Source organism: Ptychodera flava, chromosome 18, assembly GCF_041260155.1.
Source record: "Ptychodera flava strain L36383 chromosome 18, AS_Pfla_20210202, whole genome shotgun sequence".
Lineage (NCBI taxonomy): Eukaryota > Metazoa > Hemichordata > Enteropneusta > Ptychoderidae > Ptychodera > Ptychodera flava.
In genome coordinates, this window is record NC_091945.1 from 33,991,412 (window position 1) to 34,008,138 (window position 16,727).

General features: G+C 37.8%; 1 long non-coding RNA gene across 1 annotated transcript; it reads right to left on the reverse strand.

Annotated features, from left to right (window-relative positions):
• Positions 1-1,948: 1,948 nt before the first annotated feature.
• LOC139117451 (uncharacterized) lies at positions 1,949-13,091 on the reverse strand. Its single transcript, XR_011548538.1, has 3 exons — positions 12,913-13,091; positions 6,006-6,166; positions 1,949-2,407 (listed from the first exon to the last, which is right to left on the reverse strand). It is a non-coding gene; the product is annotated as an uncharacterized lncRNA (long non-coding RNA).
• Between the last annotated feature and the right edge of the window lie 3,636 nt (positions 13,092-16,727).

A 16,727-nucleotide genomic window follows, 5' to 3' on the forward strand; every position in this document is an offset into this window, starting at 1 on the left:
CGCCACAGAGGAGATCGGCAAACTTTAGCGGCAACCCTAGACTCGGCACTGACAACATTTTACGCTGAGGTCCGGACTCAGAAGGCGCACTGTACTCGAAGAACTGAGAAACGTGCCCACTGCTGTTATCTAAATTGTCTACATTACTTATTATTGAGTCATAATTAGTGTTATCATTTTGCATAGTAAATTTTGGCATTTGCCTACTAAGACGTTTGTACAAATTCATTCCACTCCATCTCAGAAAAACTTTGTATTTCGGTTTGATACAATCAGCCTTAGACTATTGTTGTGTTGTACGGGAAATACGACTGCCAAGAATATTGACAGAGTGTATAAATTACAGAGAGCGCTTAGACTTCTTCTCATTCTGCTTTTATGACTTACACTGATCTCCTTTTTGAGTTGGCTGATGTTTTATGTATCAAGCAACGTATTTTTTTAATTTTACCTGTATTTTAACATATAAATGTATCATGAATTTAGCGCCATCTTATCTTATAGAAGCAATCGTTCCACTCAGAAATGTTCATGATTATCACACACGTGCAGCTTCCACTTTGAAATTGCTAATTTCGAAATTCAGCACTGCATGTGGAGAGGAACGGTGGCTGTGCGTGCTGCAGAACACTGGAATTCATTACCAGACACTATAAGATGTAGCACTAATCTTAATGTTTTTAAAAGTCAATTAAAAACTTTTATCCTGGCAAATGTAGAAAAATAACTTTTTATGTTGCTTTTATTTGCATTTGTATTATTTTTAGTCCTCACAGTTTATTGCTGTTATTGTTCGAAGGAGCCCATGGAAGAATACAACCTTATTAGGTCATCTCCCCGATTTATGCTTGTAAATGGAAAATCCTTCATTGTGAATAAATAAATAAATAAATTAATTAATTTATTAATCAGTAGATATTCAAGAGATTGCATGCTGAGTCATTTACTTACTTCTGAATGAAATTACAATGTTAATGTCTTTCAACTTAAGTCATTTACTGTTACAGTAATAATCTTGTGTCAGCCCAGCCATCAGCTTCGCAACAAGTGCCATCTCGCTGGTGCCCTAGTTCTCTGATGACATTCATAATTAAAATTGTGATTGGCGATTTTCAGATCCCCACAAAAAAGTTTTTCTTTCACCCTAACGCGCTGCTGCTAAGGACGCCAAGGCGCGGCGGGGTACATATTCTTCCATCAATAATCCCATCGCTTTGAACCGAAACAGGTGTTTTCGATTAAATACATTGAAAGACCAGGTTCACAAAGCACATTTGAATTTGGTTTGTTGTTCACAAGGATATATCCTGGTGATAATAAACTGGCATTTTGCCATCCAAAGGACTTCTGTCAGGATGATGAACTTTTCTATCTTGAAGAATTTAACAAGTTCTTCATGTAAAGGTTATAGCTTTGTTGATACTCCTTATTATGATTGGCTATGACAATCAGTATGAAGTATGAAGCAACTGATCTTCAAGTACTCAGCACAGCCTCTGGACGGACGAAGGTGTTAAAGTCATCTTTTGGCTGCAACATGTGCTTTGACATGTGTCGTTGTTGAAATGTAATCTCCCCTTTTGTTATGTGTATTGCCTATTTTTTTTTAATTGTTAACATACATTCATGAAATGAACCTTTGATAGCAGACGTGTCTGCCATCAGCATGAAATTCTATGTCAGAGTGAGAGGAAAGCAAGCAAAGCATGAAAAAATACACAGGAGAAGTTAAAATCTAAGTGTTATCAGAATTATTCAATGGCAGGAGGTAAGATGCAAAAGAGCATGTAATGTCAAAACTGCAGGAACCTGAGTAGATAACGTTACTGAGTACCCGCTGTTGTTAACACTCAACAATCCGATAGTAGTCTTGTGGTGCAAAATAGATATTAACCTTTGTCATTCTCATATTCTGTAGGAAAACAAAATGACAACACAATATACGAAATTTTATCTGAATGGGCAAATTCTTTTTATTCAACATGTAACAATTTCCAAAAGTTTATTTCAAATTTTAACGATTAAATAGTTTTCCCGTCACAGATCCTTCTGCTGGTGTTCAAACAGTTTCAATGGTGAAAATGTGTGAAAACAGTTGTTCTTTGAATTAGGTGTGGCGATTATGATTGCCATGGGATACAGACTCGTGAGACTTGATTACTGTAACAAAATTACAAAAAGAGAGCGAATGCCTTCTTTTCATTACGTAATTGTTTATGCAGATCCGACATTTCAAGGGGACTGTAGTCTTCTCTGTTTGTAATTTACTTCGAAATTTTTCAGCTGTACTTGTATATGTATATTTGGGTATAATTTTCCTCTTTTCAGCCATACATTTTGCAGTTACTGATGACCTTCAACTCTTTCACCATGTGTTTGCATCTCTTCTTTTCTCACCGGACAATGTCTAAAAAAGAAATGATAACAACTTAAGTCAATTTTTGCGGCAAATTCTAAAGACTGGCTTGTATATTTCCTTCTTTCTTTCTTTACTATTTAGTTATTCTTTACTTATTTATTTATTTTTATCCCCCGCAAACGCTGTCAATGCTGGACAAGGCCCCACATCACTGGTAGTGATGCTGTGCCCCGGCCAGCTACAACACCGGCAAAATTAAGGAATACCCAACTCATGTCTCTGTGGGTGAAATGGGCCACCAAATGGGTGACCATTTAATGAAAAACTGTAACTGTAAAATACATCAAACAGGCCACTAATTGATGACACACAAACATAGTACAAAACGTGTGACCTTACAATAACTAACCTACTTATACGTGTGATAAAGTTGTAAAGGTGAGATACATCAATTAGGCCACAAAATTGGTGACCAATAAACTGACACACGAACAAATTTCCTTACAATGATTAACATGCTCATAACTGTGAAATACATAAAGTGGGCCACAAAATGGGTGACCAATTAACAGTCTAACAAAGAATTCACCTACATAGGTAACTCATTTAATCTTGCCCCAATCTTGTGGGGCCCAAACACAAATCCATACATGGTAAAATGTGGTGGAAAGGGGAGGAGGAGGGCGTTGTTAAAGTTCAGATGAGGTCCAGCTGCCGAAATGGCAGTCTTGCCTGGAGGACCGTCTCAGGGCAAAAGAGGATAGGACAAGCCTACACGATGACCTCTTGACCCCCGCCACAGGTGGCGCTGTATGAACGTTTACAGGAGATAAAATTCCTTACTTTTGTAACTTCTTATTTATTTGTTGGCTATTTACATTTGTTTTCATATGCAAGGATTTAAATCTCTCAGTAAATTTGCGCAGAATTTCTCCATTCCTTACGTATTTCTATCTTTCTTTCTCAAATAGATTTTTCATTTCGACCATATAACATATTAAGCGAGGTGTCTTGGAATATATACATATAAATCTTTCGTGTGTAACATAAATAGCACAATATATGTCTCAAAAATTAGTTCTACATCAACAAGTGTACACTAAAAGCAATGTTTTCTCCGTGAAAATCTCACAGAATTACAATGGGACTGTCTTGACAATCTGACAAGGTATACAGAATTGTTGCAGACAACTTTACATTGAAATTCTCAAACTCTGATATTTCTAAACATTTGAATATTTGTATTCTACAATGTCGTATCTTAAAGAAAATAAGAATAATAAGAATAATTTCATGCTTTAAAATGATAAAGGTTTAGAAACGTCATCTGTCAGCGCATACCACATTAAAATCCCCTCGAGATTAAGCCCGGCATATGACGAAAAGGTTCCAGATTGAAATTATAGTTACAAAGATGAGTTAACTGTATAAACTTACACGATGTTGTGGAAAAACTTCCAAGCAGAAAATACACTATTCATTAATCGCAGAAGCTCTATTATCTTTGAAGCAAATACCAGATTTCCTACTTTCGACGGACGTTTTTGGTATTTCCAAAAATAAATTTTTAAAAGTCACGTCGTTTGCGGTTTTCATAAACGACGTTGGTTCTGAAATTACAGCTGCTCTATGAAGACTTTACAAATTACCATACAAAAGTAAAGTAGGTCCAAAAATTTAACGATCGCTCGTATGGAAAAGTATCAAAGTTATATCTTGGGAAATCATGCGAAATTACGTGTCTGTGACTCCCTCACAGAGAAGTACACTCTAGAAAGTGGGTCTCTGCGGCCATTTCGTGAGCAGCCTCTTGAGTAGCCTAGCCTCATGCCCTATTGGTATATCATGAGATTTTCACCGTGTGTATTAATATTTCGTATTGCACACAAATCAGAGAAGACTTTGCTTGTATTTATACAAAGTCTCTGCCTGTATATACTAAACAAGATTTCTACGTGTTTTACCCTTGTACATGTTTTGAGATTTCTCCATAACTAACCGAAAAACAAAACTTTAGTGACTTTCCCTGATGATCATGCTGTTTGGCAGCTGGCCTTTCAACGTTTCACTCTTTCTTATACCAGCGCAATTCTAATAAACAACTATTCTAATTCACACATTCCAACATAACATCATTATAGGGTCATTTGCGCAAGCAATTATTTATCCTTCGTAAAGGTAACTTGTTTTCAAATTTCTACGTTCTCTGACCTGATTCTTACTAAAATAGAGTGACATCCTATATCTCTTATACTTAAAGAGTTCTCTTACAAGTGTATAACTTTAAATGCGTTATGTACGATTAATCTTTCATACGTATTTTTTTAATGTTTTTCGATTTGAAGGCTGGTGTTTTCGAAGCCGAAGTGAACGGTATTGTGTTCACGGCTTTTATAATACCGAAAATTATAAATTCATAGTCACCAGTACAGAAATTTGCGAGAAATTAGCGAGAAATGGACAATTTCTCGCATTTTTGCGAGAAGTGTGCGAGAATTTTGCTTTCTCGCAATCAGCCAGCAAAAACTGTGTTTTCTCGTTCTGCATCTACCAGAAATTGAATTCTCGCAATCTAGCAAGAAATTAGTGGCAAATTCTCGCAAATTAAATGCGAGAATGTATGTGTTCTCGCATACTTCTCGCTAAAAAGCGAGAAAGTGTCTACATCTCGCAAATTTCTCGCAAAATTCTCTACTAGTGAGTGTACAGCACCAGAACCTGTAAATCAATGGACAAAGGACTGATGGTTCCGCTTTTATTTTTCATTTTGAAAACCACAAGATCGTAAAGTTGCAATTGTAGAAACGATTACGTATCTTAATTATTTGCGAAAAAAAGTTTACCAATGCGGACGGAAACATAGCTGGGGACGAAAATACTGACCTCTTTCAGTAAAGAATTTCAAAACACATCTCTATGTAATATTATATTTCTCCTTACTTCAAGTACCCTCAGATGATGGGCCTTTGGGTCGTGAAAATGACAGAAAGTAAAATCGAATTATGTAGTTGTAAACAGAGACAACAGCGTGGCAAAGATTGCAAGTTTATATGTGTCAGTAAGTTTATTTAAGTCAATTACCGATCTGATTTCATTCACGATGACAACGTTTCCAACTTCACGTTGTTGCACTGTTCATGCGTATATCATCTCTACATCTGAGTTTATTAACTAACATTGACTTACAAACATTGACTTAACCTCCCGAAAAAGATGTTATTGTCTGTTGTCTTACGTAAACGCTTCTACACAAATACTGAGATCAGAAGTCATTTGATAGTATCTGTAATTCAAAGGCATTACAATTTTGTAAGTAAAGAGTATGAGATGACGATTGGGTTATTAACTAACTTTTTTGTGGTATTACTACCGTGTGATTATAGTGTTTCTCATATACGTACTCTCAGCGATTTAAGATTAAATTACGACTAATTTTATTTTGACTTTGTGATGACCTGTTTTAGAGTTGTGTAAACCTTGCTCGAACTCTGTTGGGATTGATTTGGTATGATTATACTTCTACTAATAGGAATAACGGCGGTCATTGTTTCCACATTGCAATTTCATCTGGAAATGTATCCTTAGTTGCATGAGTTTTGTAAAAATGGGTGGCAATAAAACCTGTATGAAATAATCCTGTACGTACCCCTTCAGGCATTCCAAGCTTTACTTCTATACTTCTACAAAAAGCTCTGGCAAATATATTATCTGACGCTGAGGCACTTCCATCGCCACCGTCTTGCTTTCCAGTACTTGCACCGCTTCCCATATTTCCAAAGAAGGCGTCAAATAAAGGCAAAAATCTTGCTGAAACAAATATAAAAAAAAATAGCGAATGTAAGAGAGGAAACTTCCAAAATAAAACGGTGGCTCACTTATAAAACGTCAATATACACTGTATAATGAAACTAACAAGAAATGACTACTTGCATGTACATGCATCGTAATCACAAAAACCGTTACGCTCACTTTTTGCTGGACAACTGTTACTTCAAAAGTACTTACGCTAGACGGTAAGATCAGCTCGAGCTTATGAGGTTCTTATGGCCAAGTTGACGGAATTTGTGACATAGTGTCTTGTGCCATAAATACTGAAGTCATCATGATTGGGTGACCAATCATTAAACAGACTATAAATTATAAAAATTAAACGCCAATCGTTTTCCTTTTAAGCCTGGAGACGACTACACGAAAGTTTATTTAGATTAGATCCTCAAAAATACTAAAATTTCAGAAGTTCTGAATGTTCGTTAAGATGGAAAAGTTTTCTTTTCAAACTCATTTTTGAAACAGTTGATTTAATTTTTTAAATATGTTGCCAAGAATTTTGGATTTTGAATGCCGATTATATTATTAAAGCGACCTACCAAGAATGCATGAGCAACTGTATGAGAGAGATTTTAAAAGATCGAGGTGTATTCATGTCTTACTATTTTAATCGGTGTTCTTTAACTAGCACCTTGATTTGACTAAAGAGTTGTTAGAAATCGATGTGTGCATCGAATGTTTGTTTATAGAATCAAACAATTTTCTTTCAGCTGAAAACGAGCATTACAAAAAACGGTATTTCAAGATCACATACTTGAAAGGTTGAGTATTAAAACGCATTCGACGTCAAGTGGGATGAAGCCGTGAAATGTCTATTTGTCGGCAAATACTGAAATCCCGAACCAAGTCGGGTACAGTACTTTATCATTATTAACTTCAATATATGAGAGGACTGGAATGTTCAATGAACTCTTGAGGAATCATATGGATAGAGTATGTTATTGAAAAAGTACTTCCTCTTTGCTTGAGGTCAAACTGTAGCCCAGTTTGCTATTTTCCGGCGTGATTTGATTGGATTTGAGTACCTTCATAGGTGATGATATGAACTCATAAGAAAATATTTCATAAACAAATTTCTTAGCACTTTTCAGACATTTTCGTATAGCATATTTTCATAACACTAATTATCCACACAAGTTGGTGACCTTCCATGCAAAGGATGTAAAATTCATGTTTGTTTTCTAGATAAAGATAAAACGGCTAAAAAATTGATATTATTTAATTCAAGTTGAACAATATGTAACCTGACATTGCCTGGAGTGTAAAAACTATAAATAATCGACATTTTGGCAGCGACATGATTCATGATTATACATTTAAGACACGCCCGGGCGTTGTAAGTCAAGTTTATACCTTGAAATTCAATATTAGCTCGCAAAGCCTGGGCCAAAATTCAGCACAAAAGATAAAAATGGCATCATACTTTACTGCCCTTTTTTTCCTTAATCTTGTAAACAAAATCGCAAATCTTACATCCTCGGAATTACAGGTCGCTCATTTATGTAGGAAATTAGCGTCAATAAATGATGCTGAACAAGCATTTCGTGAAAGGTAAGTGTTGTGATTTTTTCAAACTCATATTATCAGTTACGAAGATGTTCTGATTCGACCAACCAACCCTAGACCGCAGGCAAGATGTGATACAGCCCCTCCTTGAGCGAAGAAGAACCACTTGTTCAATAACAATATTTTTCACATAACTCAGTTAAAATTTCAATCTCATCATCTTTGTGAAGGTTATTAAGTAAGAATACGGGATGTATTAGTAAACTTAAGTGTAACAGCCCCAATGTGTTAAAACAAATACCATGCAAGTACCAATGTGATGATTCATTTGATGTTGAGATTGCACGACAGGTGAAGGCTGCAAAAGAAATAGAGCAATAGTGTATTTATCGTTATTTCGTGACTTCCACGGTGAAATAGCACAAGACTGGCAGCAACAATGTCAGTATGAATGATTTGATTCAGTAAAGTCGAAAAAATGTCAATAACATGTGGAACAGAAGATATTGCTTGGCTTCACGCCTCTAAAGCCTGGTAGCTCGCTGCGACTCTGGAATGTACGTAACTATACAAATCACCCATTCTTTGTAACAATATGTGTGGAGACAAAAGAATCAATAACACTTTTGTAAGGTTTGTTGTTCTTTGGTGTAGATTTCGTTTAACCAGGAAAGCCGGCATAAACGTAGTAAATTTGTCGTTTGAAATAACTTGTCATATGTTCAGAGTGTCCGGAGTCCTAAAAGAACAATTTGCACAGGAGGACGCAGTGGACTACAAAGTTGATATTACAAGGACAATACAAAGGCACCACTGCGTATGAATTGTCCTATAAAAGACAATGCAACGCATGAGATTGAAAATAATACAAGATCAGATGTTTAATCATAGACTCAGAGGAAGTATAGGAGCTCAGCCTGTAAAACTCAATTAATATTGCACATAAGTCAGCTACTCTTGATAAAGTGAACAAAAAAGTGGCCCTCAATTTTAAAAAATATTTGCTTTACGAAAATGTTGTCAGCAATTGATGTATGTGCTGTTTCAAACGACACAATTTTTTGTCAGTTGAAAACAAGTATGACAAAGTAGCTCAAGCTCACACACTTGATAACACCTTGTCGAATATTTCGACGAAGTAGACTTTGGGATAATAAAGTGTCTATTGTCAGCAAATATTCAATCACCAACTAATTCGTATATGTTATTGAACAAGTAGTTCCTCTTTCCTTACCGTCAAGCTGTAGCTCGCTGTGCTACTCTCTTGTGTGATTTGGTCGATTTAGAACACCTTCATTGCTGATGGCATGAGGTCGTAGGAAAATACTTATATAAAAACAATCCCAACACTAAGTTTTTCAGAAATGTTTGCCAAGCATGTTTTCATGGGCAAAAATTACCTACATACCAACATAGGTGATGGTATGAACTCGTAAGAAATAATTTCATAATCAACAAAATTCTTAACACTTTACTTTCCGGACATGTTCGTCCAGCATATTTTAATATCACTAATTATCCACACATGTTGGTGACCTTTCATGCCAATGTTGTAAAAATAACGATTTGAACTAATTTGGGATAATTCGATGGTGAAGTAACCCCGCCATGCATTGTAAAATTACATGTTGTTCAACTTCAAGTAAATAACATCAAATGTTTCACCCTTTTTATTTGATCGAGAAAACTGACATCAATTTTAACACGATTGGAACTAATTTGGGATAATTCGATGTTTAAATTTTTCAAATTTCTAAAAAGTGTTAGGTGCCCTATAACTGACTTTTGCGATGTTACCAATTACTCATAAAAACAAGTGTTTAACTTAAAAAGAAAAGCAGATGAGGTTACATTTGCAGATTAAATTGATATTACTTCACCATCGAATTATCCCAAATTTGTTCAAATCGTTATTTTTACAACATTGGCATGGAAGGTCACAAACTTGTGTGGATAATTAGTATTATGAAAATATGATTGATTTCTACCAACATGAGAAAAGATAATTTATACTCTTGTATCTTTTCTCATGTTGGTAGAAATCAAAGTATGTCATCTTATTGTTTCTTTCTGGCTTCGGTATCCGACAGCCACGATACTGTATAAATGGACACTCAGAAAGGCAGGGAGATGGACCGACTCACGCAGGGACTGACTCGCGCATGGACCGACTCACGCAGGGGCCGACTCACGCAGCCACACTCACAGGCAGACTCACAGACTGATGTATCAGTTGCTGGGCCGTGAGCCCTGGCCATGGGTCCGTATTCAATAAACAACTTCAAGTTCGACATCATCACTCATCGTCAGTTTCAGCTTCTTTCTTTGTCAGTGATTGTGACAGTGTCACAATCAATACCAAGCACCGATGTTCTGATTCACTTGAGTTTAAAATCGATAAGATCGCACCACAGAGGTAGGCCGCAAAAGAAATAGAGTAACAGCATATTCGTCGTTATTACATGACTTCCATCCTGAAATAGCACAAGACTTGGTAGTAACAATGTCAGCATTAATGATTTAATTCAGTAAAATCGAAGCTATATCAGAAATGCGGATATTACTTGGCTACACACCACCAAACCTGTTGCTGTTTGCGGCTCTGGAATGTACACAAATACAATCTGAAATTCTTTGTAACAATGTGTGTTGAGACAAAATAATGAATAATACTTTTGTTAGACTCGTAATTCTTTAATATAGATTTTGTTTAATTTGGAAAGATAGACGAAATAAATGTTTTTGTAGTGTCCTTGTAAATTTGTGTCGTATCAGGATTTTCAAATAATATTCATTAGTCATATCCCTTCCTAGTCTTCTTAAAAACAATTTGGACAATACGCAAATGCAGAGGTCTACGAAGTTTATATTTGCAAGTACGATAAAGAGCACCACTTTGTGTGAATTGTCCCATAGAAGACAAAGTAACAAGATATTGAAAATAATACAAGATCAGATGTTTAATCCTAGACACTGAGGAAGAAAAAGAGATCGGCCTGTAAAGTACCAATCTCATTCAATTAATGTACATATAAGACGGATAATCTTGATGAGATTAACGCAGCAGTAGGCTCTTAGTTTTTAGTATCTTGTTTCACAAAAAACATTGTGAAGCAATTGATGTATGCGGTGTTCAAACAATCGCATATTTTTGTGAGTTGAAAACACGTATGACACAGTAGCTGTATTTCAAGCTCACATACTTGATAGCACCTGGTCGAATACTTCGACGAAATAGACGTTAAGTTGAGGATAAAGTCATAAAACGCCTATTGTCAGCAAGTATTTTAATCTCGAACTAATCCATATGTACTGCCTTATGGGTAATAAACTTCAATAAACAATAAGACCGGAATATTAGGGGAGCTCACGTTAATAAATTATTTCATTGAACAAGTATTTCCTCTTTCTTTTAAGGAGGGCTGAAGCTCCCTTTGCTACTCTCTGGCGTGATTTGGAAGATATGGAACACCTTCAATATTGCTGAATATATGAGCTCCAAACAAAATACAATCCTAACTAGCTTTTCGGAAATATACGTTCACAATATTTTCATGGACATAAATTATCTACACAAGACGACGACATGTGATTGGGAAATTTAAAGTTAACAATTACGTTGGCTAGGTTAAAAGACAATGACCGTAAATTTTGATATCATTTTATAGCGACATTGTCTCCCAACCTTTGCCAAATTATGTTGAAATTTCAAGTATGAGCCTTGCAAACATATCACATTGTGTTTAAAAAGCCAATTCATAGTTGATTAGTAGACGTTTGTCTGGAGAACATTCGGTTGAAGCAGGAATTAATATTTAGTAGAAAGTCAACAAAACGGTGCCTCACCATGCATTAATCAGCAAGAAGGACAAAGCCGTAAAAAGGACCTTACATCGGTTGACATTATGTGTGGTTGATATTGGTTTGAACGATTGTGATTCGTAACTTTACTATTGTTTAGTCACTGATTTCACGGCCAAAGCAAATGAATATAAAATAGCTAAATTCATTCAAATGGTGCAATTTCTATCGCCAACGATTGGGAAGCTACTAATTTGAAGAAACTCAACAATAGAGACGATGATCACACAAAATAGCGTATTAAACTTTTCTTGTATGGTGGCGCTGTTGATCGGCAGCCTTTCAGATTGTCTCCTCTCTTTTTGGAGATTTTTTCGTTGTTTGGACGTGTTCCGTTCAAATTTTTATCTGCATAGTATTTTTAAAGTCTTCAAGCATCAATCCTGATCTGTCCTTCCATTCGTAAGGACTGTCATTCACCGTCATCGAGGATTTGCTTGGTACAATTGCTGGTGTTTTCATCATGGCAACCCGGTTCCCGTTCTCCTGGCTCGCCGTTCATGTCCATTGTCACGATGGAATCCGCTTACGACCAATCATGTTGGAGTGCCTTTTAGACCACGAGGACGCAAAGCTGGGTTAAAACATCCCAAACCCAGCTTTCAAATTCCGTCTATTGTCAATACCAGCAATCGCACCTACAGGATGGTTCAACTTTCTTCAACAAGGGTGTTGCGGCAGATTCCGATCACCGTACATGCTGTTCCAGTTTTAGAAAACAAGCACGAAGCCATTCAAAGGATAACAACATGCAGAACAGCAACCCCAGCTGCCAAAACACGACATCCTTTTTATGTAAAAGTTCCAAGTTGTCTTTGAGTGTTCAAAAACTTCAACTGAATGCTGCGTTGTGGAACGCTCGATCTGTCAATGGGAAGATCGGCGCTATAGTATCTACATTGATCGACGATAACCTGGACCTTTTAATCATCACTGAGACGTGTGGCTAAAATGTGACGATGATCCCATAATTGCCGAATTTCATGCTTCCATCAGCGGGTATAACATCCATCAACATCATCGCATGAAACGTAGGGGCGGCGGCGTGGCTGTCATAACACGTTCCAACCTTCAGGTCATTGAAAAACGATGTTGCGCATTCCAGTCATTCGAATCGTTGGGTATTACTTAGTCTGGCAGAGACCCTGCGATTCGCGTTCTTCCAAGCGTCAGTCAGTTGCACGCGCGCGCCCTTCAGAGACGCGACGCGAATCCCAGGGTCTGGACGTTCTTGCAAGCGACCGGTCGGATTTCTGCCTGATCCGGGTACTTTATGGAACTCCACACATCCGTTAATCAAAACAAAAATGACAAGTACCATAGCCAAATAAAATTAAAAATGAAAAATAAAAACATACCGCGTATATTGGTCTACCAGCTACTTGTATATATTCTCTCCACGCCGTTAGATAGGTTTTTCTTTTGACGTCACTACCCTTATGAATATTCATATACTTGCAAGAACTGACAGTCGCTGTGTCTGGCAGCGCGTGCTCACAGCTGCACAGCGTAGCCTTCGAATGCAGGCTCAACTTTGGCGCGCGCAAAACAAGGCACAGCGACTGTGGAGAGTCTAGGTATTACTGTGCGTTCGTCCAGTCAGCTACTGAACATTCATGTCTTATATCGTCCACCACACTCATCGAAGAACACTTCTACAACAAATCAGTTTATTGCGGAATTCACATCTCTTCTTGAAAGCGAAGTACCATCGCCCGGACACCTCTTAATCGCAGGTGACTTTAACTTCCATGTTGATGACACCAGTTCGCCAGACGCAGTCAAACTGCATGATTTGCTGGACTGTATGGGCTTACAACAGCATGTTCACACTTCTACCCACGTTAAAGGACACACTCTTGATCTTCTCGTGACTCGAACAACTGGACCAGCATCTACATTCTGTCAGAACTGATGACTCGCTCATCTCTGACCACAGCCTCGTCCACCTCAAGCTGAAAGTACAGCGCCCAGCAAATACGATGCTAAAGATCTCTCGTCGCAGCTATGACAAGATGGACGGTGCCGATCTACATAACAAACTTTCATTAAAACTGTCGAATCGCCCACAGGATGCTGATATCGAAAGTCTTTCTTATTTTTTCCATGAGGCTGTCACAGAAGTTCTCAATGACGTTGCTCCAATAACTGACAGACGTATAACCAACAAGGTAAGAGCACCATGGTACAGTGAGGAACTCAAGAAAGAAATTGCGACGGCTCGAGATGAAGTGGCGTAATTCACAGCTGGAGATTGATCGGCAGATTTTCATTCAAGAGCGATCTAAGTATGCCCGACTTTGTGATCAGATCAAGTCTCGTTACCACCGATCGCGAATACAAGAAGCGGACAGTAAGAAACTCTTTACTATCATTGCTGAACTGTCATCTGTGAAATCGCGTTCTGCCAATTCCGAACCGGATAACATCAGTAAGGATGATCTGCCATCGAAATTTCTTGAATATTTCGAATCGAAGATATCAAAGCTCCGGAACGGGCTGTCTGTGCAAATTGACCAGTGTGATCATACCAGACTACCATCCCACATTCTAATTAAATTCACTCCTGTTACAGTCGACAACGTTAAGGGCCTCATCAAGAATGCTCCATCAAAGTCGTGCGAACTTGATGTCTTGCCGACTAAGTTACTCAAGAACTGTATGGACGTTGTAACACCTTTCCTTACACATCTTTACAACAGCTCCCTATCGTCAGGTATAGTTCCTAGCCGTTTCAAGACAGCTATTATCCTACCACTGTTGAAAAAACCCAATCTCGATAAAAACATACTGAAAAATTATAGACCTGTGTCTAACCTTCCCTTCATATCAAAAATTCTGGAAAGAATTGTAGCCCTGCAATTACGCGATCACCTCACCAAGTTTCGTCTCTTCCCTCGTCATCAGAGTGCGTATCGTTCCTATCACAGCACGGAGACAGCCCTGCTTCGTGTACATAACGACATCATGTGTGCGCTAAACAAGAAAATGGACGTTGTTCTCATCATGTTGGATCTGTCGGCTGCGTTTGACACCATAGACCACGAAATCCTACTTCAAAGGCTTGAATCTCGTTTTGGCATTACGGGAACAGCTTTATCTTGGTTCCGCTCTTACCTTGAAAATCGGACACAATCTGTAACAGCTGGGACTGCGTCATCCTCTAGCTCTCATGTGAAATATGGTGTTCCTCAGGGATCGGTGTTGGGACCACTTCTTTTTACGCTCTACATAGCACCTTTAGAGGACATTATCGCGGAACACGGCCTTGAATGCATGATGTACGCGGATGACAGTCAAGTTTATGTTATTTGCAACACGCCGGCTGATGTGCGCTCTTGTCTCGAACATTGCATTAGCAACATTCGGATCTGGATGAAGTCAAACATGCTGATATTAAATGACGACAAGACAGAGGTTATCCATTTCTCATCAAGGCTCAAATCGGACGTGTCGGTGATGGCCAATCTCAGGATTGGCGACTTTGACATCACACCCTCCACCTCTGTGCGGAATCTTGGTGTTCGGCTGAACAGTGACGGCTTTATGTCTGACCAAATCAACCAAATATGCAGGAACGGATATTATTCTCTATACCGTATCAGCAAGATCCGCAAATTACTTGACAGAAGTACCACCGAGACATTGATCCATGCCTTCGTCACATCCCAATTGGACTACTGCAATAGTCTCTTGTACGGAGTATCAAAAGAACAGCTTTCACGATTGCAGTCAGTTCAAAATGCTGCTGCACGTCTCGTTACACAATCACGCAAATTTGACCATATTACACCCGTGTTGATCGACCTGCATTGGCTTCCAATCGAAGCTCGAATAAGATTCAAGGTTCTGTTAATCACTTATAAAATATTAATGGTATTGCACCCATGTACTTGAGCGACTTTATTGAGTTGTATGTTCCGGCAAGAAATCTCCGGTCCATGGAAAAGCTACGTTTAGTCCCGCCAAAAGGGAAGTATAATAAGTCCTATGGCCATAGGGCCTTTTCTGTTCATGCTCCTTTCCTTTGGAATTCATTGCCATCAGAGATTCGCTCTGCAAAAAATGTTGAATGTTTTAAACGTGCTTTGAAGACTTACCTTTTTACTGAGTTTTATCAACTGTGATTTTTAGCCATTTTGCTCATTTTACGCTGTTTTTACTTCCTTTCCAAATTTCTTTGCGATATTTGTGACTTTTTATTTTAAAACTACCTTTGCTCTCATTTTAGTCATGTATTTTTTTTCCTTCAGTCATGTACAGCGCGCTGAGACGTATGTGTAGTGCGCTTTAAAGAAGTTTTTAATAATAATAATAATAATATAATAATAAACTTACTCAAACTTCACGATTTATTCGTTCTACTGGCCACACACAAAATCAAAATATTTTGTTGGCGAGCGGTTACGTTTTCTCCATGAACGCATTTTATGGAGTATTTTCGAGTATTTTCCTCGAAACGTAATGAGATTTGAGACGATTTAACGTTCAAGATATGTAATGCGATGTCATTCCCGGAACTCACCGGGAGAAGCGTATTTCTATACTCAATGACGAACAATCAAGGACAGCGATAGATACAGTCCATCTTCTCCGGTTTACATGATTGTCCTTGACATATCATCCAAATAAGGAAATACCACAGTCATGCTGCTTTGTCATGCACAGGGACATAGATCTACGGTGATCCATGAAGAGAAGAAGCCATCTAGTCTTGTGGAGATCAGTGTTGATTATGTCGCCCTGATTAAAGTCTTACCAGTTGTGAGGTCAGGCTTGGCGTTAATTCGTCAAAACTACGGTAAAATAAGTTTCAACTTCTATGTACGATAGATATAACGGAATATGTATGTGCATGTTTAATACCTTTAAAAACAACAATATTGCGCCCGGAATGGAAGCATAATGGGGTATGGACATTGAAGCAATTTTTTACCATATTTTACATTGTGTTGCTTACATAATCACAATCATACCAATCCATAATCCAGAAACAATAAGTCAAAATTCGTAATACATAGTCAGTTGTAAAAAACAAAAACACATAACAGCACAGAACAGACAGCAAAGCACCGGCATACACACAATAGTCAAATTCGTGAAAGAAAGATATATGGACCTCTTGCAAAGACCAACGAATGTTGTCAAGTGCTTCGGAAATAGTAAGGGAGCC